This window comes from Numenius arquata, chromosome 5 (assembly GCF_964106895.1).
Source record: "Numenius arquata chromosome 5, bNumArq3.hap1.1, whole genome shotgun sequence".
Classification (NCBI taxonomy): Eukaryota; Metazoa; Chordata; class Aves; order Charadriiformes; family Scolopacidae; genus Numenius; species Numenius arquata.
Window position 1 is genome coordinate 62,886,852 of NC_133580.1, and position 20,074 is coordinate 62,906,925.

The window sequence follows — 20,074 nt, forward strand, 5'->3', positions numbered from 1 at the left end:
CTAGAGCCTTGGGATTCACATTCTTTTCAGCTGTTTTGTTTTGTTATGTATTAACTTTCATCACATCTATTTCCTTTGCATGAAAGCTTAGTGATGCACCATTGTTTTTAAGAACACACTGTATAATAAGATATTAGTACTAATGCTTCAGTCAGAGCATTTGTTTCATTTTCACAAGAACGACTAGAAACTGTGAGTTTACCATAGGCTAATCTAAATACTCATATGTTATATTTTGATAAACCCTTTGTGAGTTTCAAAGATAAACAATATCCATAAGTTGCCCTACTGGAAATTCTAGAGTTAAATTTCAGAAGCAGATGACAAGATGGTGCAAGACAACTTTAGTTCCCCAAAGCTGTGGCAGGGTGAAAGGTAATTCACCGCATCTCAGGTAGCTGCATTCCAGACCAGGAACTGGGTATTTTTAGGGGGGAGGGGTTGTTTTAATCATTACTGTCGCCCTTTGCAAAGGCAAACTGAAAACTCAAAGATGAATTTCAAGTGAGATATACATTTCCTCAGTAGTGTTCCCATTTAAATAGAGCTACAGTGAGTCATACTGCACCTAAACCCTACCTGAAAACCTACTCAAAACATAGGTTTTTTTCAAACTATAACTAAATCCCAAGACTGCATGTCACATTGCTGTCAAACCTTAATTAAAGCTGAACAAAACAAACAAACAAACAAACAAACAAACAAAAGGTTTAGGTTTTGGTGGAGAGCAACAGCTTAGTCAAATGTTAATATCCTCTAAAAGGGATACAGCTGGGCTGGGAGACTTTTTGTGCAGCTCTGCCCACCCAGCAAGGACCTGCTCAGCACAAGGACTGAGGTCTGCCTAGGAGAAACTCTAGGTCAAATGATCCTAAGAAAAGGATTATTAGACCCTACATTATTAGAACGCATATTGAAATGCATCGTAATGTCAGAGTCTTATAATGTCGTGATATTAGGCTGTATCATCACTCTAATTTCAAAAGAAAAGGTTATTCCTTGCTGTCATCCTCTACTCTTTGGGCTGCTTTGGGTATTCTGTCTGTGTATAAGATCTCAAATTGCTCTTTTGTTATGATTTAAGTCTGGCTAAACATTTTTAAAAATCTACCGAAGACACAATAATCGTAAACATCCTATCAGCAAGAAAAGAGTTAAGTACTGGGTTGGACTCAAAGTATAAATGATCGCATCAACTGCAGTCTATGTCAAATATGATGTGATTTGCAGAGCTGCGCGTGAGAATGTCAACCTTCTTTGTTCCCCAGTGTAGTTTAGTGACAGTGACTTTATACAGTCTAGCAGCAGTGTCATGAATATTCTCAAGAGTAGGTGGGTGGCACATTCATTGAGAGATGTACAGTGGATTGCATACAAAACCGACAATATTTTTTGAATAATGTTACTAAAACTGTAATAAATCTGCCACCACTTTACATATTTTAAGCTCATTTGTCTCTATTTGAATCTTAACTATGTTTATTGCAAGCTATTGTTTTAGCCAAGGCAGCATTATTTTCTTAGCCGGAATCTCTGAATTTGTTGAAAGAAATATATTTTAGGTTAATTTTTAACCTGAAATAACCCCCATACTATATAAACAAGTGAAATAGCCGCAATAAAACACGATTGATCTTACATGTATTTTTGTTCAAAGTGTCCTTTGGGTCAATTATCAACCTTAAATGTAGCATCCACAGGAACTCTATAAAATGCAGGTTCCTTCTAAAGAAGACATGAGTTGTCTGGCCAATCTGACAATCTATATAAAAACCATTTAGCAAAACCAAAATGATCCAGTTCTGGCTTGCTCTGTAATTTAAGACATTATAACCAGAAATCACTACAGTAGGGGTTTGGCAGATAAGCCAAGGAAGAGACTTGTGGTTGAAACATAGACCTAGAACACAGGAAAAGTGTTTTCTATTCTTGGTCTGGGCACCGACTTCTTCAGTAGCCACTTACAGCTCCTGAAAGGTGAGTGTCCAGGGATCCCAGTGACTTCATCTGGGATGTGGGCACTCCCCGTTTCTGAAAAACAGTCCCTTGCCCTCTCTATAATTTAGTTTTCCTGTTTATGAAATTATGTTTAGAGATGGTCAGTTTGGGCGTGAGGGGAAGCAGTGCCCGTTATTTTGTCTCTTTTTAGTAGTTCACCCAGGGCACAGGAGTAGAATAAGAAAGATAGACATGCAACATTAATAAATAAATTATTCACACTTTGTTTTCACTATTTATCAATGACACTGCTAATACAAAATGAGCTGTTGATTCCCTCCTAAAAACTGTGATGGTTTTCAGTCGTTAGACACAGCAGTGGGTTTATTCCCTTTCAGCAGCCTTGTACTTCAGGAATCAAGCTGCTCTCCCAACTCCTTCAGAACAGGAATTGAGAAATGGTGATTTATAGAGCATAAGAGTTACAATCACGCTGTTGCGAATATCTTTCATGTCTGCATTCTCTAAAACAGCCCTTTCTTAGGCTAATTCTTCTTATAGCAATTCTGTGATATTACATTTTTTTTCAGTGTTCAGCTCGTATATATGCTTAACAATTACCACCCCGCATTCACACATATATACTCACACTGTCTATCACACACACCCACACAGTGTAGGTGCATTTCTAGCTATATACACATATAAAAAGATCTAATTTCATCTAGCAATGGGAAGTGGAAGATCTCTGGAGTTCTTTCTTACCCACACTGGCTTTCTTACCAACTTTACTACAGATACAGGATTATTTAATCAGCTAAAAATGCATTTACTTTGCCCTACTACCACACTTCTTACACAGTAACCTACGACAAAAGATGAGTATCTTGTCAATACCTAGAAATCTTTCTAGCTGATAGTCCTTTTTCAAGAATCTTGCCTGTATTTTCAAGTGTCAATAGTAAGGCTATAAATATACAATGTGGAATATTTTTTAAGTTTTGAGATTTTAAAACTTCCTCATCACCCTCTCAAAAGACTGTCACAGCTCTAGTTACCTTTATTAGCAAAGATCTTAAAGTATGGAATGATATTTTTAAAATTGTGAAACATTTGCTGCCTAAGCATAGTCTAAATCACTTCAGTGCTTGCTATAAGTCTCCCGGGAGAAAAACATTATTAATAAATGTAATTAATTTGGTGAGGCAATGTATACAAAGATATGCAACAGTGAACTCACTAATTTCTCTTGAAATAATTATTTACAAATATTCATCTGGTTTCCCAAGACATATTAATGAGTTGGAAAAAATGTTTACGTTGTGTGATTGGCTGAAAAATGCCTACTGTACTATAGTACTCCCTTTTTATGATTTCAAACAGAAATGCTAACTCAATTGTATCTGAGTTAATGCAATTTTTTAAACAGATAATTTATTTCCTGAGAACTGCAGCTTTGAGCCAGCTAAAATTAGTAATAGGTTTACGTAAAAATTATCAAATAACTTAGGCTAAAAAAGAACATCTGTCAGAAAAATGTCATTTTGTCATTTCATTTTAAAGTAATATCGTCATTGGTAAGGTTGCCTACAGCTAATTTTCAATAGGGTTAAAAAGTGAATTAAATTTCAGTTTGCTGTGCCTGAAATATGTTTGCTTTTGTTTCATCAAGGAAATTTTTGTTGACTTGATACAATTTTTAAAATATATTCTTTTCTGTAAGGTACAACATAGATCTTGTATTGTTTCCATGGTTTTGCAGCTTAGGCTATTTTCTGAGAATCTTTTATCTGTGTTTTCTAGGCTTTTCTTAGAGTAAACTGCTCCATCAGTAACATGCAATAGATGAGAAAAAGTTCCTTTGACTAAAGTTTTCTTTCAGAAGGTATCAATTTGCTAACTCCATAGAGAATTTCTGCATAGACCGAAAATCTCAACACTCTCAAATGTTGCGACCAACACTTGAAAAGCATATTTTAATTGTATCCTTTCACCATCATTCTGCAAAAGATTCTTTACACATAATTCTGCCTTTCCATTCAATGACTACTGGGAGTTGACAGTGTGAGAGTTTCTTTCTTTTTTGCGTTTTTGGCTTCCTGCTTCATGTTGCCACTTTTCTGGCATTTGCTCAGATAATTTTGTTTGGTGAATGTTGACCCAAGATCAAATCATGCTAATGGGCTTCATCAAGGTCAGATTCAGTTGCCTAAATGCAGGCATCTCATGCCACTTTTACCCTCTAGGGTATCCAGAATATCTGCAAGAGGCTGGCAGATAGGACATGGGCCCTCTGGATACCCATGCCTTTCTGGAGTGCCTGATGGAGGTCTGAGACACATCCTCAGAGGAAAATCCTAAACTAAGGAAGAAACAACATCCCCAATTGTTTTCTTGAAATGCATGTTTTTATATTTTTAACTCTCCTGCTGAAAATGCACAATGCCATAATTTTGTCTGTTTTGCAATGTATAATTGTATTTTAAGGACCTTTGCTGATTCTTCAGATTTTAGCCTTATTTAAGGAAATGCAATCCCTATGGAAGTACCCAGATCACATTTAATGCTGATGTCAGTGATGACATAGATATTAGTGTGAGTAATAAAATAGGGAATTCCACTAACATGGAGTTCACCATGTTCATACAATAAAACGGAACCTTCACGGTCTCTTTACAGTCAATCTTCCTCCTGAAAAATTTTCAGCATTATGAGGTCATGTAATCAGACAGTTCCATAGGATTGTGTTCAGTAAAACAGAGAGCCACAGTTACAGAAAGGTTTATGTTAGTAAAAATAAAATAAGGCACAAGAGAACTGTTTGTAGATAAAGTATCATTAAGTCATTTATCCATAAAGGCACTAAGTGACAGCAATTGAAGGTAGAAAACAAGTGGTCAGGGTGTAATAAAAGTAAGCCACACTATTTTTGTTGAGTTTCAACATATGTATGGTAAGTTTTATGAATTTTAAGCATGAATGGAATGCTGTGCTTAGCTAATTGGGGCTTCAGATTGGCTATGGGCCAGCCAGGACTATAGGGATTCAAAGGCTAATAACACTACAAACCCGTCTATGTTCTGCAGTGCTCACTATCCCATTTTAGAAAATGATCAGAAAATTTAGAAAATGATCAGGGATGCCTATGGTGTGTTGAAGTTTCCTCTTGACATCTGAAGATAGATGCTATTCATGTTGTAGTTTTGTGTCAATTAATTATTTCGATTCCAAAGTCTTTATTCTTCAAGCCAGAAACTGTAAAGGCCATCAAAATTACAAACACTCCTCTGAACAATTCGGGGATTTTAAATGTTAGGTTGACAAAAACAAAGCGTGAGAAAAGATATCAATAACTTTGAAAGTTGGTATAGACTTTGCCAGAAAATTTGGGTTTGGGATTTGAATGAAGATTTTATTTTAATTAAAATAAAGTAGGTCCTTGGAGGCACATTTTTTTTTTTATCCAAAGTAATAAGAATTGAAGTGGTACTAGAGGAATTAAATACTAAAAATATTTTAAGTGTGGTTATTTCTAAACTCCACTTCAGAGCCTTGCTTTTGTCTTAAATCTGGTTTTCAGTAGAATCAATGAAATTTGGTTTTCAGAAAAATAAAAATTCAGAGTTAGCTGTCAAAAATATAGCTAGAAAAAGTAAGCAAGATTATGAACTTTAACAATTTATAACAACTACAAGTTTCTCTGTGAGCAGCAAAACTAACAAAGCCAAGTTTCCTGCAGCTTTACATCTTTGGATGGCTTATTCTTTGTCTCACAAGGTTTGAATGCTCATAGTAGTTTTCTCCCACACAGATTCTCTTCTGTCTGATAAACCATTTGAGTTCATGTAACACAGGATGCTTTCATGAACTTAATCCTACACACACACACACAAACATACAAACAACACAAATCTTGTAACTGACAATTCCTTAGCAACTTAGTTTCGTTACATATAATCAGACACATTTCTTCTCCAAATGTCTGACCCTAATTTTAATTCATCGTGTTGTTTTATAATTATACCTAAGTTTCTTTCGGTTTCTCCAAATCAGCCATACAACTGTACCTTGATTAGTGTTCTTTACACAGCCAAAATAATTCTAATTACGGTATTTTGTTTAGAGTTAAGATCACAGCAAGGGAACAGGAAGGAAAAATAATACACAGGTTTTCATTTTTTTCACAAAGTTCCATTCAAATAACAAGTAAAATCTGAAAAAGTTAAAATGTTGGAAAGAACCTCACTGAAGGAGCAGCCAAGGCAATTTCCTGTGGCTCTCAGAGAGTGCCATTTGTCCTGAGACTGCAGGACTTAATCCCACAGATCAACAAACAGCTCTTCCTCTTTTCTTGCTGTGGCATAGTTTGTCAAAAATGCTAATTAAGCTGTATTTTTGTAGTGACTGTGACTGTTTAAAAAAATATAACGTGGGCTATGCACTGTACATTTCAGTGGGGTTCAAACAATAAAGCTAGGAGCAAAGAACAGTCCTGAAGGTGGAACAAACAAGGAACCATGAATATTACTTTAGATGGTAATGGAATTATATTGTAGATATTGTTTGTAAACCTATATCAAGGATAGGGCTATGTACCAGTAGGGGCAATGGGGATGGGTAAATCAGTATTATCACAGAATCGCTGCTGAGGCATTCATTTGGTATTCAGATACAGCAGGGGCAGTATTTCCCAAACTAGCATTTGGAAAATGATGCCTCAGCTGACATACAATGACATTTTCAACCTCTCTGCCTGCTCCCTCCTGCCCTGAACTTCTCATTACACCTCCCATTTAGCTCACTCAGATTGTATTACTGGTAATGCTAATATCTCCATATTTCCTCCAAAGCACATTTTAAAGCAATTATTAGAAATTAGCTTCCTATTTCACTTCTCATATCAAAGTACAAAGTACATCATTTTAATATAATTAAAAAATCCATTGGCAGTCAAGGCGTGCCACAGATGGAACACTAATCAGTTCATATTTTCCTGATGAGAGCTACGTTTCTGCTCAATTTTGACCTGAAGAAAGTAGGAAAATGGACAAAATAATTAACCCTCCCCTGCTTTCCATGAAGCTGGAAAGAGATGCAATGACATAGCATGAACAGGCGTTAAGACTTGAGAGGTGCAGACAGCACAATGACTACTCTGTGCATGGCAATGACACAGAACAAGATGACAGGATTAACTATATCCTCTCCACACGAACTCATGAATCTTCTCATTCTGTAAACCTCAAGAATTGCTAATTTGATATCTAAATGTTCAGTGAATTTTGCTGGTTTTCCTGGCTTAGTTTAGTGAGAAAGATAAATCACAAATTCTTTATCACTGAAAGGTAACACACAATGTTGTTTTGTGGGTTTTTTCAAAAAAGTTTCATTATATCTGTCTTTCAAAATCACTGTTGTTTTCATGTGTGGGAAAATACGCAATCAGGGAATAGGCAGTTAAACACTGAGTAAACTGATACCAGTAATAAATCTTGTGTATACAGAATGAATCTTAAGCCTAGGGTGAAATAGTAATACATTACCTGATCAGCTACAGAAACAATCAAGTAGGAGGAAACACAGGAAAGCAAATACTGGAAATACTAGATGAAAAAGGTTATAAACTGAGCTGTTTTCTGGAGTGTATTGGAACTTGGGATGTCAGAGTTAGAGATGAAATGGGTCAAGCTAAAGCATCTACCAGAATTGACATTCCTGGAGTCCCTGTGGAGAGATCAGGAAACTCAAAAGAAGTGGGCCAAGCATCAAAAAAGGAACTATCTTGTCAACATCATTAAGAATCATGGCCTTATCATTGGGTTCCCATTTTTATTCAGAAAGATATAAGAAAATAAGCAAAAAATAATTTATTCCACTATTCATACAGCTGTAAACTTTCCAAGTGATTCTTTTAAAGTAAAATCCAAATGAAGAATAAGTCATTATTTGCTTCCCAAGATATAATTCAAAAGTACAGTTTCCAGGAGAGGGCTCCAAAACAACACTAGTACTCCAGGGAAACTGCCCGAATGTCACTGTCCCACTCTGGGAAACAGTGAATTAGTGATTAATTTAAGGGCTTATGCCCTTCTGAACCCTGTCTGAAAATTTGAGTGTGTCCTACACTAAAATGGAAAAACGAAAGCTGTGCACTAACATGGGGTGTTAATGTTTTGATTTAGAACCATATAACTAAAATGGAAATATGAAATGGAGAAAATGATAATAAACCCTCATTTTTTAATAGTATAATACACATACCTAAGTAATATAAATATATCAACAATATAAATATACAAATATTATAAAAATTAATTACGTACTATAGAATAAGAAAACAATTATCCCCCATATATATTCCTAAGCCATACATTTCTGTGCAAACAAAAGCTGTCCAGTTTTTTCTTGGAGAATAGCAAATGAGTAGATTGTAGTTCTTCAACAACTGGGAAGAGAGAACACAGAGGAGTTCAGACACCCATATGAGCTCTTTGAATAGTTCTTAACTAATGACCAAACCAGAATAATGATTGAGACAAACCTTTAAATGAAATATACCTTTATATCTCTAAAACATTTAAATGAGATGCAGCTTTAATAGAGATATACTTTAAAATCTTTTAAAGTATGCCCTCTTTTCCCACTAATTCTACTACTATTGAGTTTGAGATTTTTTTTCAGGTGTAGGTAGTGAATCGCCTAAATTTACATGAAGGATGTATGGTCTCAGTCAAACAATTAAGATTTAAATTCAAATTTTCTTAAAAGTTGAATGTTTTGATTTTGTGTTTCATTTAGACCCAGCATAGCATCAAATTCCAGCCAAACAAGGATTTAGGTTTGAAACCAGGATCTAGGGTTTGGCCCTGTCTCCAATAATTGCGTAAAGCTGGCTCAGGGATTTTTAAAAGTCTCTGCTGAACATTGTGAAAGATGGATGAGGTGAAATTCCCAGGCACAAAAAATAGAGAGGTGTAATATGTTACTGTATAATGTACTAAACTCAAAGACACAGCTTATTCCACTCAGACACAGCCAAAAGAGCCACCAATGCCAAAAATCCTAAGGAAATATAAGGTTAGTTTTGAAATTTTTGGTTTACTTCCAAATATTTTCCATCTTCAGGCACACAGCTAGCCAGAGCCTATAAAACGTGTGGAAACCTAAACATTAAGCCTGCCATGCTGACCTCCCGTTTGTAACACCCTTCATGTGATGGGAAAGGTTTCCCCATGCGGTCCCTCCAGCCTCTGGAGCTGCGGAGTCTGTCTGCTGGACCTCACATTGACTTCGTTACAAGTTTGTACATAGCAGCTTGTAGAAGCAGGCCATGGGACTTCCTATTAAAGCAAACTGGGACATGAAACGAGCATGCCTGTCATACACTCGTCTGGGGGCAACTGCTCAGAGGTGCAAATTTATGTCAGCTGATGCCTGAAGCAAGAGCAGAGTCCCTGACCCGGACTTGTGTCCTTCAGGAACATTATTTCTCTGCCTCTCTGAGGAGTGCTCTTGCCAGTACACTTCTCTAATTTTGAGGAAAGTGCTATTTATATATTTTGGATGCTTTGTGGCAGTCTCACCTAGCTTTCAGGTGGCACATTTCAAGTGAGTTAGTGTACTTTGGTGCTTTGAAAATCCCGTGTAGTAACAAGAATAACAGATGCCATCCAAGACCTATTTGCGAAGCATGTGCATTTTATTAATGCTTATCTCATGATTTACAATGCAATACAAAATGTTGTGTTACCGGATGGGCGATCTACGAGTCAAAATGCTGAATTCCAAAGAAAAGACACAGATGTTACCATGACAAAAATCTATGTCTTTTGAAACATATTTCCTCATTCTCATGAATCTCAAGCTTCACTTGTACAGTCTAAGAAACCTAAAGCACGTTTCTAGGAAAACAGCTATTTCTTTTCAGATACTTCCAGACTTAAAACCTGACTCATTATAAAATGGCTTTGGATCATTTCAGTTCGTCTGGTGAACCGTCTATGAGGCTGAGTTAATCCATCTGAACCCTTCTGCTCATTCCAACTGCTGTTTAACATTTTGATCTGACAGTTTAATGCTGTTCCATCACAAAATATATGTTCCCACTGAAAACAAACATTTTTCATATTAGCAATAGAGACAACTTCAAGGGATGAGGTTATCATGAGGCAATTACACCCCAGAGGGATTACAGGCACTTATATCATGATAACCTTATCTTCAGTGTGCCTTATTAAATAATTACAAGACTGCCACGGCCAAGTATAAATACCCATAAGCTTCTCAGCTATGGGCTTATCACTAAATAAAGGTAAATGTTTATGTGAGCCTGGTAACCTCTACTGCTTGTGCTAAATCGTCTAAACAAACCCCAGCTTTCCGTTTTAACGGTGACAAACACTTAATGTTGAACTGTTTTTGCTCTAACAGGATGTTTGCCATTTGAGTGGGACTCACGCTGAAGACTGAGCTCTTTCTCAAGATTGGCAGAACCTTTTATGTTGGAAGGGATACAGGCTCAGTCACTGCATTATGAATCCCTGCCGAAGTCGTCTGAAGTGCATAGGCCTACACTGATAAAGTTTATATTAAGAATGGCTCTGACTCAGAAAATCATTGCTCATAATTTTGTTTCCAGTGCTGCTTTCAATATCTGCAGCGCCACTTACTCTATAACAAACCATGCCTCCTCATTCCACCACATAGCTTGGCAAAAGTGTGCAATAGGTACTCCTGGAAAAATAGAAATAAACATTTTCTATGCATACATATTCAAATTTCAAAACAATTGAATTTATTCGTGTTGACAAATCTTTCCTCTTCACCTTTCATTAAAATTTTAGTGACTGAATTTACTGGCAAAAATAAATTTTAAGCTTCAGTGATCCAATACTCACCAAAAATAAATTAGCAATGATATGTGATAAATCCAGCCTGCACCGGTTGATTTTATGACTGTAATTAAACAGGAAAATAAAATTCTAAATCATCCCCAACACTGATTTTTTAATGTATCCAGCCATGTAGTTATATTTCTTTGATTAAAAATGCTTCTTTCCTAACAATACCAATAATAGGTAATAATAATAAACCATAGTAGGAACAATACCACTAGGATACCCCAGTTCAGTCAGGAAATTCAGATGCAACATATTTCCAAACTACTTCCAGAAAGAGATAAATGTCATAAGCAAGTCACAAGAACTGGGAATACTAAATCAATCTGCGAATGGCTGGCACTGAGAGCAGACTGAGTAAAGAGCTGTTTGCGGCAAGTTTCCCATGTTCCATGATATACATAAACCAGCAGATTTTACAGAGTGTACAATGAGAAGCAGATTAGGATCAGAATTCCTTTAGCTATCCCACAGGCAGGAGTCGGGAGAAGAGAAAACTATTCTCATAAATGAGGAACATGGAAAGAGAGACACAGTTCATGTTCTCTTACAGAGCATAAGAAGGGCAAAAGAGTCAGAGAGTAAGTATTTTGTTACATGGTTAAGGGCCTCAAAACACTGTGTTTTTATGTCTTTTATAATAAGTGTTTTATTATATATCAGTACATGTTAACACAACTAACAATGCAACCCTAGGAAAAAAAACATAGTAAATGGTGGGAATTTGCCCCAATGAGCAGTGAAAATTTAACCTGATTAAAATTTAAATCAAGGTAAAATTATTTGACCCCTTTTGGTTTCCTGTGAACAAATCACTGCCTTCTGGGCATGTGACATACCTGAACTTTTCAAGTAATTCAACATGGTGATAGGTTTCCCACATACAGTAGTTGTTTGAGGCAAAATATAACCATTTTATCACCTTCAAGCATAGATCCTACTTGTTAAAATGGACACAAGTTTGAACTTACAATCTATTCTGTTCCCAAACGTTCACTTTTTAAAGAAGATATGCTTACTCCATTCCTAAAGACAGATCTGGTTAGGAGAGGTATATTTATGTATTGTATTTATTTTTCATAAATCCACAGTGCCTAGAACTGATCAACATATTCTCTTCTAATTGCTTACAGACTGACAGCTACCAGTGTATTAATCACTCAGCTTACTCAGTACGACAATGCAATTTACAGGTCTGTGGTCCCCTGTGTCCTCTTGTTTTCCTTTCTGAAAATAACTCAGAGTATAACAGCAATAACTTTGTCCAGTTGGGTTTTTTTTTCCAATTTCTTGACTAGACTTTGCTGCAATGAAATCTCAGAAATAATTGACTCTTTTGCCTATGTGTTCAACATTACATAGGAGCGTAATAAAGCTTTCCTTGCCTGAAAACCAAAATGTTTTCCTATTAATTCTTTTAAGGGACAATTCTATTAGATTTAGACTGATACTCCTAAACCTGGGTCATAACCTGATGGTCTTCATATCCTCTCCATGCATACAGTAACTATGTTTGCCTATTTATACCATTCTGGAAAGCTAAATTAGACAGTTTAACTCCCTTGAGAGAGCAGGCAGTAACTTTGCACACCTATAATAATTCAGTTTACATTCAGTGGGGAAAAAAACAAAAATAAAAAGATTGGCAGGAAAAAAGTACATCTATCACAGACAGAAGGAAAAATATGACTAGCCCTGACCTGTAAGTTACCAAAAGGGAGCATTGACTTTTGTCCTATGCTGCAGAGAATGTCTCTTGTCTTTCAGCAGGTGGTTTTATCCAGTCGTTTCTCCTCAAAGACTGCTTTTGGAAGCGCTGCCCATGATAATCAGAGAGCATGAAATGGATCTCTTGTTGCCTCCCTGTTACTACTCGCCCAGTGTCCTCTTGCTGGAGCATCTTTCTTTATAGCCAGCTGCCCAAGCTGGCTCCCTGCACAGCTGCACAGACAGCAATGCTGGTGCAAGGGAACGGTGATGCACAGATAAGAGAAAGCAGTCAGGCCACAGGCCATGGAAGAAGGAAGAAAAGAAGAACAAGTGGTCTTGCTGCAAACGCGTCAAACCACAGCACACAGACCCCCAGACAAAGCTAGTCTGCAGAGACACCATCAGTATTTCCTGGGAAGGCAAAGACACAGCACATGAGATGGACAGTTTGTATGAAGTGATATGCCATCCCATTATGGTCTCTAATGTAGTGCAGCTTTTCCTATCAATCTGCTTTTCTTCGTCCTACAATGTATAGTGGAGATAAAGTTGCCTGGGCCACTGATTCGTCTTTGAAAGAGGGGTCTATCTATGGACTAGAGTATGTCCCTGATGGTTTTAATACATTTCTTGGTGGACCATACTTAATAAATTAGCATGGCACCATCAATCTTATAATGTCTGTATTTGCATTGAAATCATACTGAAATTGCATTTCATAGCCGAGTTAGAGTTTAAAATAGCAAGGTGGAGTTAGTGGGAGTTAGGAGTAATTCTCCAGGCACTGTTGAATAATATATTCTATGTTTTGGTGATAAAATCACGAAGAGGAATGATCAGTTTTTCAAGCTTCAAGATATATTGTACACTGGCAGCTTTTGCTGCTTTACTACACTGTAGACTGTGACTGTGCCACAAGAGGATCAGTGTTTCAATTTACATTCTGAGGACTCTTTGTTCTCTGAACTATATAAGTAGATGCAAAAAAATGGAGAGACAGCATTTTTTCAATATTGATGCTATCCCATCTTGATCAATAGAGTGATTACATAGGAAATTTAAGTAACAAGTTATAAAGCTGTTCTGTATAATATTACCAGTACTTCTTCACATGAACTGCTCCACAGTTCAAACTGATGTGAAGTCTCTCGTTTTCCCTCAATCCCATTAGATCTCTGCTCTCTCCTCCTTACCCTCAAGTACCGTACATATTCAGTATAGTCTGCATGCCCAGCTCACAGAGTAGCTTATTCATTATGTGCATCTTTTTCCCTGAGTGTATGTTCAATAATAACATCAGTCATTCTACAAATAGCATGCCCAACTGCTCTGTAACTCCCCTCTTTCATAGCAGGGCCTTGTCTTATTCTACTTTCCATCTGGGAGAAGGAAGGGAGACAGGACCACTCTTTTTACTCTTCAGAATTTTCACAGCTTGTACAAATCGTTGGTATTCTTGAAGACTTAGAAGACACTGGTGGTAAAATGAGCAATAAGAACTTCTTATTCTTCCATGGAGTAAGTACTGATTAAAGAGGAAGAACTGGCGGGACCAAACCCACTTCTTTTGTTGACCTCAGCTCATGTATTTTGTATATCAAGTAGTTTTCTCTCTGAGGGAGGCTGGCAAAGAATAATGACTGGTAAGGCAGGTTTATATTAACTAAGCTGTCTAAGGGGAAAAAAAATGCAAGGCTGAGAAAGCTAACAAAACAATATTTCAAACTATTAAGGATTTTGTCTGACTAATCCTACCCGTATAATAATAGTAAACTATTATTTTACTCAAATTCTTACTTACTGTCTAGAAAATTTTCTCAGTTTCATCCCTTAAAGAACATATAATCAATAGAAATCACATCAGAGAATTGTACCATTGCTCCCAGGTACAACAACATAAAAGCTTATTTATCTCAATCTTTAATTTTGTGAAGAACAGTATCATACGTCTTGGGAGTCACAATTAAAGGCCTGTGCTGATTTGAGGCCCAAACCACAACAAGGCCTGAAATGGAACAGTGTGGGGTAAATGCCTCAAATCACCGCGCCTGAAAGAGCTGGTAGCAAAATTATTGCTTTGTTTCATTATTTTGGTTATCACAGAGCAGTTTCTGCTGTCCAATTGTCACTGATGTCAAGAAACTACTCAGGAGTAAGGTTCAATGTATTGGGCCAGAGCCCAGGTCGGCCCAACCCTTCTGTGTCTGCAGTAGACCTGTGGCAAAGAAAAATAGTTTCAAATCTGTGTGTCTTCAGTAAAACCTGCAGAATTTGGTATGTTATGCCTTTGGCCTCCCTGTGAGTCTAATTTGGCTGCTAGTTCATAGTCTGAATAAGCAACATCAGCAGAGGTGCAGCCCCATAAAGTTTTCCAAGTCAGTGAGAAACGCTCTTCCCGCTCTCTATAGAAGGGGGCAGCCATTTTCTGATGGCTTTTAGCAGTAATGAACAATTGCTCCTTAGGTTGGCTCAGTTAACTCTGGCTAATAAAGAAAGTCAAAGTTTCGCCCAGCTATTTGACTGACCGCTTGTCAGCTGCCTACCTGAGGTAAAAGTGGCGCAGTCCACTTCTTCGGATGGACTCTGTGAGTAGTGCTTGCAAACTCTTGAGGGCGGTCACGCAATTCAGATGATATTCTTGCCCTATGTACACAACCATTTTCCTCACAGCAGCCTGCAGAAGTATTAGGAGGGCAATCAACCTGGATGGGGCTTTCATTTAGTAACTGTAGTGAAAAAACTCTCCAATAAATAGCAAAATGCAATTAAACCCACAAAAAGGAAAAAAAAAAAAAAAAAAAAAAAGAGTAGCAAACTGCATAGCTACCTATCTGACAATGTCCATTTAATCACTAAAACTCCTAATGTATATTTTAAGAAACCAGCATTAAAGTAGGACAATTTATTTTGGAAGATGCATGATAAACGCATTAAAGTTTCAGCACAGTGCCTTTCACAATTCAGTCAAATATGGATTTTTTTCTGTGTTAGCTGCATATTTAGTTCTTTAAAGAACATCCATTTGCAATGTGTTTCTGTCTTTACATTCACTAGGGACCTGTGTGAGGATCTGGAGTACATACATGAAACATTCAGGACCAAATGGACCAAAAAGATTACAACACTAAGGAGGACACCTAAATTAAACATTTATTCAGCAATGATGTAATCTAGTACTTGTCAAACAAACACACAGAAAAAGTTGATTTAAAAACAGAAAAGATGACATCCAGTCTCACAGACTCACTTTGAAAATGAAGGTTGTAGGACAATTTCAGGATAGTTATTAGCTAATAACTTGTGCGGAAGCATCACAAGATATTTTATGCATTTAGACATCTATTTTGATTTCTAATGCAGCTGCTTATGTTGGTAACTATTCATCAGCGTGAATAAAATGTTTTCAACCTGTCTCTTCAAATTTTGCTCATTACTGTCTAAAAGCTAACACATTCGCTCAAAGGGAGCATTTTGTATAAAATTTATAACAAATTAGTGATTTTGCAAACATTACCAGATGCTTGCCTCCAGAGCATATATATGTTGGTTACCTGCAAGATAAACAATCACTCTCAGTTTCAACAGCATACGGTTTCAAGACAGATTTAAATGTACAATACACATATTTGAGGCCAGATTTTTAGGAAGATCAATACCTAAAGCCATGAGCTCTTTTGACAGTCAGAGTGTCTTGTTTGAGCTTGAAGTGGGAACTGGGGCATCTGAAGTTTGAGCTTTGAAAGGGCTGGCTAAGAAGTTTTGAAAATAAGGAGATGAACCCAAAAAGTGTGGCTAATTTTGTACTTTCACAACAGGATATATGGAATGGTGGTTGCTGCAGGGTCCTTTGCCTGAGTTTAATCTAGCTTTAATTTTTAATACATTGTGGATGTGATTTTTAATGTATGTATTTAATTTACCAGGCTTCTTTAATTTAGGCCAGTAACAGCTAGCTAAGCTGGCGATCTCCTTTGCCTGGAACCCATCCTTGCAGACTCGGTTTTGTTGCATCATGTACTTATAGGCATCATTCACTTTGACAGAAAACCATGTTTAGCAAACAGCAGCAGCTTTCAACATTCAGTACTATGGGTCCAAATGATCTTAAACCACTTCACAGAGTGATGTTTTTTGTCATCTGACAGATGGATCATAATATAAAGTAATTGGAAAATGTAAGCCTGACTACCTATTTTGATATTTACAAGGTGTACTCATCTGGAGGTAATCCCTTTATGCAAGGAGGAGAGACTCAGTTCCATTACTTCTAGAAGACTATCAGAATCACTACTGGATTCAGTATCACAGCTTTTATTGTAGGGTCTTTTTGCTTTGAATTTGCCAGCAATTTTGCCACTCTGCCAGGTAGTTGAGAAATACCTTTACAAAGCACAACTGCATTTATTAGTCATTCAAAACATAGTATCTAAGATTAGATCAGAGCAAAGTAACAAAGCTTTCATACGTCTACTAGATATGGAACAACCTATCTCCCCGAAACCAGAGGATCCAGAATTTCACTTTGTCCACAATGAGAAGCATTAGTACTCTTGTCGCCACCTCTTACCGAGCCTGGATATTTTAACATATTTCATTCCTTTCGGCCAAAAATCATTTAAGTATAATGTGCTATCATATCACCTTATAGTGTATATGGAAAGTGACTTGATTACTAAGTGATGATTCTCATTAGAACAGTCACTGTTATCAATATCACTCTCTCTCCTCAGCAAGAAAGAAATCTTTTTAATTTCAGTAGATGACCAGATAAAAAACAGCATAGAAGAACACTAGTCACATGTATTCTTCACTAAAAAAGTGAAAAGACAAGCATTCTGTATATCCTCCATGACGGTCAGATCAAACCATGCAGTTGTTTTGAGTATTGGATCTGTTAGTGCAAGCACCGGATCTGTTAGTACAAGCACTGACACAAAAGACATCTAATTTCTTTTTCTGTGTAAGCTAAACCAATACCTTATTTGTACGCTCAAAAAGTAAACATTAGATTAAAACCAGCCTTCATATTTTTCATATGTTTGTGGATCTTTTAAATGTACATGTGAAAGCGATACTTTATAAACTCAGTTATAATGACTGGAATATGCCAATTAAATCCCCTTTCTCTCATAAAAAAAATGTTGAAACAATTCCTTCATGTTCTACCGTTGGGTTAGCAACTTCACACTCATGCAATGTTGTTCAAGCCTTTTCATGCCTCACCTAGCAGTAGTAATTCAATTCAATGACTCTGTTGTACTCCACATTGCAGAATGTCAGAAACTGTTTCATGCAATGTCAGTCATGTGCTAATTTGACAAATTATTTCAGATTCAAATAGTGAGAATTCCTTTGAGGATATTTAAACCCAAAGCATAAAATACACATTTACTTCCCAAATCTCATGTTTTTTAACCCCAGAACTGGAATGAGCAATGCCTATTTCACTACAGATGTCAATCAAGTTATGCAGGGATTCTTGGCCTCCCTTCCAGGAGGAAAATATACCCACAGCATATATACTATATGCTAAAACATCAGAGGGCATTACTGGTTTTAGGACACTGACAACTCTAAACTTTGAAGAAATGTTCTTCCTTCATACTAAAATGGCGTCTGAAAACACAGTCCCTACCTCTCTGTAATAGTTTTGTGAACTTAAGATTTTACTTTTTTTTTAAATGTGATCCTAAACTCACTGAAGTCAAATATAGCATTTCTATCTCTGAATAGAATATGAATAATTTGATAATAGGAAAGCAGCTTTTTTCTTTTACTCATTGTTAACTTATTATTCTTGATTAGAAAGGAAGCAACAACATTTTTGCACACTGCATTGACCTCTGACTTTTCTTTCATCAGTTATTGCTAACAAAGACCAACATAAATCTTTAAGTAAATTCACAAAACCCCCTCAACTCAGAATCATAGAATCATAGAATTTCCTAGGTTGGAAGGGACCTTTCAGATCATCAAGTCCAAACATCAAGCTAACACTGACAAAGCCATCACTAAACCGTGTCGCTAAGCACCACACCTACCCATCTTTTAAATACTTCCAGGGATGGTGATTCCACCACTTCTCAACCCTTTCAGTGTAGAAATTTTTCCTAATATCCAACCTAAACTCCCCTGGTACAACTTGAGGCCATTTCCTCTTGTCCTATCACCTGTTACCTGGGAAAAGAGACCTACCCCCATCTCACTACACTCCCCTTTCAGGTAGAGTGTTAAGGTCTCCCCTCAGCCTCCTTCACAACAGACTAAACAAATCCAGTTCCCTCAACCGCTTCTCATAAGACTTGTTCTCCAGATCCCTCACCAGCTTCATTGCCCTTCTCTGGACACTCTCCAGAATTTCAAGGTCTTTCTTTTAGTGAGGTGCCCAAAACTAGACACAGACTTCCAACAAATGTTAAACATCTTAAGCTATGCATGTTTCACCAAGGCAATTAAAACTTTCTATAAACAAAAAAACTTTCCTGAAGAAACAGATGTGTCTGAAATAGAGACAAACTGGAGAAGAAATGGAACGTACTTGTCATTGGCTAAAACAGAGTTATGAAATTGATGGATTTGTATAATAGGGCAGGTAAAAAATTCCTTGAGTAAGCAAAAGCAGGAGGGTATATTCTGGTAACAGTATGTTTTATTCTTCCACAAGCCTCATATTGCCCATGAAAGACTGTTGTTTTCCTAACATAGCTCTGCAGAGCTCCCCCTAGCCCCTCCATCTTTTTTTTCTGCACTTCAAGTTTTCCACACCTTGGGATGAAACAGGAGGCTTACATCGGATGCACCCCACCTACTACTATAGTGTTATAAACTTTATGGAGAAAAGTCTAGAGCTGAAAGGTTATAATTCTAACTCCTATTTCAAGAATGCAATCATTTATAGGAACTGCAGAAAGGTAATTTTCATAATAATAAATACAGCTTAACATGCTTATAGCACCATGAATCACGTTTCAATCTTTGGCATTATGAGCAACAACTGTACAGCAAATAGCATTACCTCTCTCAGAGCCATTGATTCCATATACAGCATTTATATTATCCAACAGCCTGACCCTGAAACACGTGTCATGGGATTTATATCAGATGTTAACATGTAGGAAGTTTCATTGCGTAATCAAAAATTGAGACCTGTAAAACTAACCTTAAACACCATTGACAGATCTGTTGTCCATTCAGTTCACTCTCACCTCATGAAGCTAAGTACAATCACACATATTTAAAAGATCTTGTAAAGATGATAAACACCACATAAGTGTTAAAAAGCCCACTAGGGAGCCATCAATTTGAAGAAGGGAACTTAAGAAAAAGCATACATGTATATGTATAAAACAAACTCAGCTAGAGGGAGCATATGATATATATCCAGCATAATCTCCCCAGATTTGTAAAAAAGCCCCACACATCAGACTGAAGGGAAGTTGGTTTTCTCTAGAAGACAGCGCAGCTGGATATGTATAATCACAGAAGTTCTGTTATTTGTAGATGGAATATATTCCACAATGGGAAATGTT